The sequence below is a fragment of the Petaurus breviceps genome, unplaced genomic scaffold (genome assembly GCF_028583685.1).
Source record: "Petaurus breviceps papuanus isolate PSGF00001 unplaced genomic scaffold, PetGlider_PUasm1.0 185, whole genome shotgun sequence".
Taxonomy (NCBI): Eukaryota; Metazoa; Chordata; class Mammalia; order Diprotodontia; family Petauridae; genus Petaurus; species Petaurus breviceps.
The window spans coordinates 29,910,119-29,919,344 of NW_027185797.1; the positions used below are offsets into that span (position 1 = coordinate 29,910,119).

Sequence of the window (9,226 nt, forward strand, 5' to 3'; positions counted from 1 at the left end):
TGCTAGATAACCCAGTCTTTGGGTAGAGTTATCTCAGCAAACAAAAAATTTAAATTTTTAAAAATTTTGAATAAAAAAACCCAAAATGAATATTTCCATATGAAAAATAGAACAGAAAAAGAAGATTGCATATGGAATAGAAATCTCTATCATATAAAGTTTGTTTTTTAAAAAAAGTTTATTTAACTCCAACTGCCCTTCCTTTCCCTCTAAAAAGCAAAAATAAAAGTTTGTAATAAATTCAACATGTTACTTTCAAAGCTGCTGGGTTTGCTCATGTTTCCTTCTGAATGTACTTCTAGTCTTCTCTTCAGATTAAAAAAATGATTCAAAGACCTTGTTTTATTTTGGCAAGATTATTACTAGGTCCCCTGTCCACCTCAAACCTCCTCTCCCTCTATTGAACCAAAGGAAAACAAAACCCATGGAACCAATACATATTCAACTTTATTTTTGAAGGAGAAGGTTAATCCTCAAAAGGCACAAGGATGATTCTTTTTTCAGGTCACTAGGTTGCCCTAGAATTAAAAAACAGTAAAGTAATGAGCCTACACTTCGATGTTAGTCTTTGCTTCAAAGGATTTTATGTTGATCAAAAAAAAATCTTATGAGCAAAAAGCATGCTCCAAAATCGACCTTGGCGAGAGTCCTAGTAGCGATCCAGGCGTGAAACGAAATGCTGACCCAGTAGCTTCAGGATTATGAGAAACCCTCTTGAGTCCCTCACAGCATTAGAGTTCTCAATTCTAAGATCACTTGTCATCCTCTTGTGTCTTACATACCCCAAAATCTGGCCATGCTCTTTCCTTCATTAGAATGAAGGTGTCTTGGGGACATTATTGAGAAAGACCTCATATGCACCAAGATATTTACAGTAATCAGTGAACAACATTTAAGTGCCCACAATGTGCCAGGCACAGGGCTAAGTTAATAATCGCCTACTATGTGCCAGGAACTGTGCCAAATGCTGGGAATACAAAGAAAGTCAAAAAAACAACCCCTGCTCTCCAGGAGCTCTATCTAACTGGGGAGACCACATGCAAGCAACTTTGCACAAATGAAATAAATACAGGGTAAATTAGAGATAATCAACAGTGTAGAACATTTTGCTGTAGCAAAGAACTTGAAATAAAGTATATGCCCAATGGCTGGAGAATGTCTGAACATGGTGTAGTACATGAATCAATGGAAAATCACCATACTCTAAGAAATGACGACTATTGAATGCAGAGAAGCATAGACCCGAATGGATGCAAAGTAAACAGAGCCAAGGAAACAATACTCACTGTGACTTATTCATATAACAGATACCCCTCCTTGCTTCACCACAGAAAGAATAACAACTGAAAAATAATTGAAGATGTCTGTTGTGAAATGACAAAGAATGAAGTTGGCCTCAAGAATTAGGAGAAGACATCTTCCCTCTTTCTCACGCAGTGATGGAGGGGTGGGGCATATTCCGGAACTCTCTATCTCGGTGGATATTTTTGGTTAGTTGTTTGGTTTTACTGATTTTTTTCTTAAAAAAAAAATTCTTTGTTCTATGGGATGACCCTCTGGGAAGACTGAGGGGGAATGATCCAGGGCAGGGAGGGGCCACGTTTAGGCTGTGCAAAAGCAAAAGATGTCAGTAAACATTTTATAAAAAGAGTAGAAGTACCCTGAGGGAAGGGATTGGTTTTGCTTCATCTTTACATCACTAGAATTAAGCCCAATAATAATTAAAGTATTTATTATAGTTATTTTAAAAATACTTCTTGATGGATTAAGTTCCCCCAGGGCTCACTTGCAAAGTAATACCATGTTTCCCCGATAATAAGACCCTGTCTTATTAAATTTTTTGGACAGAAAAACACCAGAGGGCTTATTTTCAGGGGAGGGCTTATTTTAATGAACATTGACAGCAATTTTAATAAACAGGTAAATATGAACAAAAAAATGTACCTTTATTCAATAAGCAAATCACTGGGGAAGAACAGGATGACGCGCTCACTGCTGCAGCTCTGATTGGATGCAGCTCGGAGCGCGGCGTGCGTTTCGGGGGGGATGGGGGACGGTGCATACAGAGGGTACCGTAATGTAGCATGTAGCACAGGGGATCACCTTCACTACAGTAGCAATCTCAATAGGGCTTATTTTCGGGGGAGGGCTTATTTTAGAGGAACCTTACACAGTAAGGGGAGGGCTTATTTTCGGGATAGGTCTTATTATCGGGGAAACACGGTATAATGGAGATAACATAAGAGTTGGAGATCTGAGGTTGATGCTCATTATTTGTGTGACTATCGTGGTTGAATCATCTGACTCCTCTTTCATCATTCGGAAATGACATACGTGTGTGTTAGAGATTCTCACCTGGTCTAAAGGGCCCAGGATGCTTTGGAGATCTCTTACTTCTCTGGTTCCATCAACTTTACTCATGTGGAATCTAGATGCCTGACGAAGCATCAGTTCACTCGTCTTTCCATATTTCTCTGAATTATCTGCATTAATAAAAGCTGGTTGAATTAAATCTTAATATTGTCCATTCCATATTGCCTAGTAATACTGCATGGCATTGCTTTGAGGCAATACTTTCAAGGAAGAAAAAACTTAATTTGTGGTGTTGTCTAATATTCTCTAGCTCCAGTCTCTAGCTAAGGAATGGGTCATAGGATCATAGGAAGATATACATTATATTATGTGTGTGTGTGTATGTAATATTATCCTGTTGGGTCTGTATCTGATTCCAGCTTTTGGCTACTCTCATGTAATTTGACTTGCATCTCTCATAGCACAAACCTTTCTGCAACTGATCATGAACAATTCAATGCAGAGAAGGCTAAGCATGAGTCATTTCTGGCTAGCTATGGGTTGATTGATGGAGCACAGTCTGGATATTATGAGCACCAGTGGTCTAACTGGATTAAGCTAAACAAGCCTCCGTGCATGTGTAATAGGTATAAGAAATCGCCAAATCCTGGTCCTCTATCAGCCGGCAAGGCCCTGGGCATATATGATCGTCACACCAATGCTCTTAACCCCCATGGTTTTCCTTATTAATCTAATCTAGGATGATGATGTCACTCAATGCCCCCACTCACTTGAACCATGCCCTTCCTCTGCCTTCCCTTTGGGTTGTTTCATTTATCATCTTCACTCATAATAGAATAATGTCATGATTTTACGCACATGGTTTAATTAAATTAGTGAATGCATAGCAAAACTAAAAACAGTAATTGCATGTAACATGACCTGCACTCATGTCCTGTTGCAATGCTCCCAAGGAAGTAAAAACCTCATTTGTGGCAGGGTCTGTAGCTCCTAGCTGCAGCCCCTCTAGCTGAGGGATGAGGCACAGGATCATGGGAATATGTATCCAGTAACAAATAGCCTGGATCCCAGTTGCAGCACAGTACATAAGTCTGAACTCATGGTAGGGATGGAAATTCCCTATTTTACTCTTGCCATGGGCTTCCTGTAGGATGCTTCCTCCCCCCACCAGGAACTACAAATCTCTTTTTGCTTCTTCTCTGGTCAGGTCTAGGTATTCATTTCTGGGGCTTGTGTATCTAGCTGCCTCTGAAGCCCTGGCTTCACTGGAAAAGGCCAGTAGGATCCCACATGCAGCCACAGGGAAGCCCCCCCTTCTGTGTGGTCCTGGCCTTTATTGCCACTCCACCCCCATCCCCATCTCTTCACCTTTAGAAGTCTGTGCCAGGCCTGACCTTGACATCTGTCACCTCCACCCAAGAGCTACTCCAGAACAGTGTAAGCTCCCCGAGGGAAGGGATTGTTTGGTTTTGATCTTCATCTCTGCCATGTCTAACATGGAGAAGGCACCCAACATCATAAATATTTGATGAACTGAGCTGTGTTTTAGGGAAGCAAGTTGGGCAAATGAGACTATGTCAGAACTTCAGGGGACCAGAGAAGGGAATCCAATGGCCTCGCCCCTGCCCATATCTGTTCTTTATCATTGGAGAATATTCCTGGAGGGACCCGGGTCCCTCAGTCATGGTAGATTATGACAAAGCCTTGCAGGAATACCCCCACCATGAGGCCCAGAGGGATAATCTGAAGTCTTTGCAAACAGATCCGCTTCCTTGGGAATCGGTTTGATATGCTAGGCATCAGTCCCTACTCCAAGTCTCTCTGATGATCAGATTCTGGGAGAGGAGGCCATGTGACTTTGATGCTTTCCCTTTTGGGTCTGATTGAAATAAAATGGTGGCCAGGGGTACATTTGCCTCCTTCTAGATGCCTCCATAGCATTGGAACCCCCCAGAGCTGCTACCAACCAACAGACATAAAAGCCCAATGGTCCCCCAGCTTCTTCCCTAGCTCCTTTTCTCCAGTATATTTTTCTGGCAGCTCTTTACAATTTGCCTCTTTACTAAAATCTCATGAAAAACCTCACACAAAACAAAAAAAAAACCCCAATGCATTAAATTTCCTGATCATCCATTTAACTCCGAGATGGGAGGAGAGAGAGAATCAGTAGCTTTCAAAGCCCATTAGCTGGCTAATGAGAGCTCAGGTCCTATGGCAGCCCTGTGCCTGATAAGCTGCTCCAGCATTCATGGAGGAGGTTGGGAGGCCTTTATAGGGCCCGGCTCTGTCTCTGTAGCCTGCACATGTTTTCAAACATAATTTCATGCCTGCTTCCTGACAGCTCATTAACCAAAGGCCTCTCGGTGCATCTATTGCCCATCTCCCTGCCGAGGCACGAGCCTATTTACAGCAGGCCCCAGATTGCAGGCTCTTCCCGCTTCCCAGCGGCCTGCCTGCCAAATGCTTATCAGCCTCCCCCAAAGGTGACTGCGCTTCCCCCATCAGCTCAGTAGCGATGGTCTTGGCTGTGACCCTCCCAGGCAGAGAAGGAGAGCGATTAGGAGCAGTTTCTGTTCAGGAGAGATAAAAGTCATTGCAGTCAGAAGACAGTGGGACAGAGCTCAGGGGAGGAGGAGGAGGCTGCTGGGGAGCCTGATAGCTCCCATTCAAGCCCAGAGCCTGGCAGCGACTCGCAGAGACATCTGGTCACGTCCAGGCCCAGGGGGACGTCGGGCTCAGACAAAGCAAACAAGGACCTAGGGGTGTTGAGAAGCGGGTGGATGGGGCTGATCAGAGCTGCTGCCTTCTAATTACCGGGCTCTCTCCTGCCATTAAACCATCATTATGCAGCCAAATCAATAAAGGCTGGATGAATTTAGAGCTTTGCATTGGATTTTTTTTCTTTTCTTCCTGAATACTCGTGCCAAAAGCAGTTCCGTCTGGTCCTGGGAGGACGGATGAAGACATCTCTGAAGCCGTGAGCAGCAGTAGGCTGGAGGCAGCTGCCATTTTGGGCATCCAACAAAACTTGTAACAGGTCTGTTTGCTCCCAGGGTGGGGTCCTGAGCCGATGGATCTTTCCCCTTGGATGGGAATATACAAAGCAAACAAAGCACCCTGAATCTGCACCTCCTCCCAAAGCCAGTGAAACCCCTCCTGTTCTATTTCTAAGACAAATAGATGCTATCCAAAGCTGACTCAACCGGGCAGATGCTCTAGGCCAATGGATGAGTCTTGGTTCCACCAGCTTCAGGAGCAGGTGCATGGAGATAACCCAGGAGGGTGGGCATCTGACCTGGGAACAGCTGGGTATTCCTGGCTGAGCCTTCTCAGTGCCAAAGAGCCCCAAGGCATCTGTTGTATATGTCAGCTTGCCTTAGGGACCTCATCTCTTCTTGGGATGTCAACATGTCAGTGTTCTTCTAAGATAGGGGTTCCCAATCTGTCAGGAGGCACAAGCGAAGGGAGGCTGGCAAAGGGAGGTTACTTTCTATTTCATAGAATTAGAGTGGGTGGGACTCCAGAGGTCATCTAGTCTGACCCCTTGCCAAAGGCTGGATCTTGTCTAAGATGGTCCCCAGTAAAAGGGTCATCTGAAGATCTCCAGTGATGGGGAACTCACTGCCTTTTAGGGCAGCCTGTAGGCTGCAATTGTTAAGAAGCTTGTCTTTATTCAGTTCAACTGAATATACACTTACTAAGTATCTAGCACTGTGTTAAACACTAGTGATACAGATACACAAAAGGAAACCTGCCCTACCCTCAGGCAGCTTATATCCTACTGGAGGGAAATGACATGTATACATACAAGTAAATATATTTACTATATAAAATACATTTGTACTTGCATATTTATAAAATACTTGTGTATTTATAAAAATAAAATATATTTATATGTTAACAAATGTATTAAATATAATTAATAATACAATACATATTTAATATATGTATAGATAGATAGGTAGATAGATGGATAGACAGAGTAATCAGAAGGTAATTTCAGGGGAGAGAGCCCAAGAAATGGAAAGGATCACAAAAATCTTACTTTGGAGGTCATGGTCTGCTTCTCAATAATTTCTGTTCATTTGGTCGAGTTCTTTCTTAAGAAATCAAGCAGAATGTCTCAACTTTCAAACACAAGATAGTTCTGTAAATGGTATGAAAAGCTTGCTAGCATTTACATAGGGGGAGAAACTGAGGTAGGTAGCATTGTTAAATGACTTGCCAAGGGTCGGTCACATGACTAATTAGTACCTGAATCCAGACTTGAATTCAGGGCTTCCTGACTTCAAATCTAGCACTCTTATCTACTGAACCCCTAACTGTCTCTATTTTGAAGAGATCTATATGTCTTCTCTTCTCTAAACTCAACACCCACAATGCCTTAAAATGACCAAAGACACAGCTTTAATCTTCCCACTAGCTGAGCTTTAGCTTGTCAATGTCCCCACTAAATCATGGTGTCTATTGGATATCAATGATCTATAGGGAATTGACACTCATTCACGACTCTGAGAGGCATTCTGTAATCGATAAATGCTCCAAGGATATAAACAGTTTTCAAAAGAAAAGTTGAAGGTGTCTACAACCATATGAAAACATGATCCATATCACTAGTTACAAGAGAAATTCAAATTAAAACAACAGTGAGATGTCAACTCACACCCATCAAGTGGGCACTCTAATATACCAATGACCCAGGTGTTCTCACTAATGTGGGCACTTCTTTCACTGATTGAAATCACTACCAACCTATGGCTCCCTATCCTTGTCTTCAGTTGTTTCCACTCCTTTCTGACTCTTCATGACCCCATTTGGGGTTTTCTTGGCAGAGATCCTGGAGTGGTTTTCCATGTCCTTCTCCAGATCATTTTACAAATGAGGAAACTGAAGCAAAAAGGATGACATGATTTACCCAAGCTCACATAGCTACTATGTGTATGAAGCTAGATTTGAACTCAGGAAAATGAGTCTTCCTGACTCCAGGGCCAGCATTCTATATACTGCTTCACCAAGATAATATTGGAACAACACTGGTGATGAAAAAAAGATGAACCTTTATTTCAGGAAGAAACTTGTCATTAAAAGACCTTTCCAGTTACCTAAAGGCAGTCCAGTCTGTTCTCTTCCACCTACTTGAATGAATAAATGAAAAAAGTATTTATTAAGTATTTCCAATGTGCCTAATACTATGTTAAGAGCTAGAGAGAGAGAGAGAAAAATACCATATTGAGACAGTCACTGCGTTTAAGTAGCTTATATTCAAAAAGGGAGAAACAGTGCATGAAGCAGTTGTGGTAACCAGGGAAGGGTGTTTTCACTCAGGAAGTCACAGGGATGGTGAGAGGGACAAGAGGGCGATTTATTACCATGCCCTTCGAACCATTTGATTATAGTTGTTCAAGGAGAGGCAGAAGGGTAGTGAGGGATGGGTTCAGTGAAAGTGACAATGCATGGTCCCAGAATTCAGACCTGAGTGGCTTCACTGCTGCTGGGCATGGTCTCTGGACGTATAGTTTGTAATCGATTTTGTTTATATATGTATCTCCTCTGGCTGGACTGGAAGCCCTCTGAGGGCAGGGATTATTCTTGCTCTTCTCTTTGTGTTTCAGAAGCCAGCACAGTGCTTGGCACATAATAGGCGCCAAATAAATATTTATTGATTGGTCATTTGACTGATCAAATGACTTTATTCCCTTGATCTCCTCACCCTGTCAAAAACATTTAACCTTGCCTCACTAGAGTATGGTGAATAGAATTCTGGGCTTGGAGTTAAAATCTGAGTTCAAATCCTGCCTGTGTGACCCTGAACTAGTTACTTAAACTCATTTTGCCTCCGTTTCCTTATCTGTAAAATGAGGGATAATAATAACACCTGCCTCAGGGTTTGTTGTGAGCATCAAGTGATAAAACACATGCAAAGTACTTTGCCAGCCATCAAGTGCTATCTGAATGGGAGCCATTATTAGATGAGTCTGGCATGAATTATTCTTCCTACAATAGCATATAATACGATCACTTAGTATAATGATGGACCACTGTTTAAAGAAACTCCTAGGAATGTCTTCTTCTCTCTCTAAATATTTAAAAGCTATATCTTGAATGACACCCTCTAGAATTTGACCAGCTCCCTAATTTAATAGGTGGTTTCCAGTTTCTTATTCTTGTGTTCCTTTAGGACGCCCAGCACCATCATCATTATCACATTGTTGGGGAACGTTGTTGTATTTCCAATGGATACTCCCATTCTGTACTTCCTAACACTGTCACACTCAATTCTCTTCACCCTCATCACACGGTCCTTGGCATGGGTCTTGATTTCTTTTTATTTTGTCAGATAACCTGATGAGAGGAATATAATTTGGTTACTTTCAAAACTTTGAAATAAGCCCCTAATTTGGCTTTATTATGGGCCTGAGCATTGGTTAGGAGCTTGACTTGTGATGACATTGGTATAAGAACTTCCCAAGGGGCGGCCAGGTGGCTCAGCGAGTAAGAGCACCGGTTCCAGTGTTGGGACGACCTGGAGATCGAATCCCGGGCTCAGACACTCAGCACCACACCCAGAAATAACTGGCCGTGTAACCTTGAGCAAGTTACTTAACCCCAATTGCTTAAAAAAAAAAAAAGAACTTCCCAAGTGAGGAAACTCCCTCCACCAAAGCAAACTGACACCTTCTCTGCTTATATAGTTACCATAATACTATGAGGCAAGTGACTGACTTAAGGTCTCCCAGACAGTATGTATCAGAAGTGGGACTGATAACTAGTCACTAATTAAATCATTTAACATGCTAGAATAGAAGCCAGGGAGACTGGGTTTCAAATCCTTTCTCTTTTCAGCTAGATGACCTGGAAGATGAGCCAGGTGGCCAGTGTGAGCCCTGGCACTCCATCTGTAAAATGAAGATGA

General features: G+C 42.4%; 1 long non-coding RNA gene across 1 annotated transcript; it reads right to left on the minus strand.

Annotated features, from left to right (window-relative positions):
- Positions 1-1,285: 1,285 nt before the first annotated feature.
- Positions 1,286-5,738, minus strand: LOC138161498 (uncharacterized). Its single transcript, XR_011168393.1, has 3 exons — positions 5,609-5,738; positions 2,356-2,483; positions 1,286-1,343 (listed from the first exon to the last, which is right to left on the minus strand). It is a non-coding gene; the product is annotated as an uncharacterized lncRNA (long non-coding RNA).
- Between the last annotated feature and the right edge of the window lie 3,488 nt (positions 5,739-9,226).